Below are 938 nucleotides of genomic sequence, written 5' to 3'. Positions count from 1 at the left end.
CGCGGGCAGGGGGGCCGGCCGCAGCCCCCGCGTGGCATCGCTGGGGCTGCCGCGGGAAATGGGTGACCACAAAGCATTATCGGGGCCGAGGGGCAGCGTCTGTCCTTCCTGGTGGGGCGAGGAGCCGCTTTGAAGCCGCACGTGCCTTCGCTCGCCCGCCCGCCCGCTCTCAGCCCTGTGAACCACGGCACGGGCAGGACGGACCCAGACCAAAGCGATGCCGGTGCCATGCTCTGCCGGAGCTGGCTCTGGGCAGGGAGCCGTGCTGGAGCAGCGGCACCACGTACGGGATCAGGCTCTGCTGCAGGATCTTGAATCCCGTTACCGCGGACCGTCACTTGGAGATGCAAAACGGGACTCTGTCGCAGGGGGAGCGTCTTGCAGAGCCGGGGCTGGAGACGGAGCAAACGGCCAAGGCGCAACGGAGAGGCCAAGGTGTGCGGCCGCTCTGCTGGCAGCTGCTGCTCTGGGCGTGCGAGAAGCCCTCACCGGTAATTAATCATGTGAGAAGACAGAAACCCACGCATTTAGCTTCTACAGTAATTCGGCACACACAAATACACACACACGCTGTACCGCCAGCTTCGTGCTGCTTCCAGATTGAAATGAAATACAGGTGTAGCCAAAGCTGCCGTTTTCTCTGCACACTAAGGACCTCCCCCCCACCCCCGTGGCTTTTGTCCACCACAAAATTCAGGGTAAGTTCTCCTGTAACTGGTCAAATCAGGGTTTCCTCCAAAAGCAAGTGGGTGCCAAAGGCTCCAGCCCAAGCAGGCTCCCCCTGGGAGCCCTCGGGGAAGGGGAGCCCCCCCAAGGGACCGTGCCGGGGATGGAGCGGTCCGGGGGTGCCACTCGCAGAGCTGCTGCAGCCGCGGGAAAGGGGAGGACGAGCCGCTGGGTCTTTCGAAGGCTGCTCCGATGAGCCGAGCTCCAGCTCC

This window comes from Pygoscelis adeliae, unplaced genomic scaffold (assembly GCF_000699105.1).
Source record: "Pygoscelis adeliae isolate BGI_AS28 unplaced genomic scaffold, ASM69910v1 Scaffold114, whole genome shotgun sequence".
NCBI classification, from domain to species: Eukaryota; Metazoa; Chordata; class Aves; order Sphenisciformes; family Spheniscidae; genus Pygoscelis; species Pygoscelis adeliae.
The sequence above is the reverse complement of the archived record's forward strand: the minus strand, read 5'-3'. Positions refer to the sequence as shown.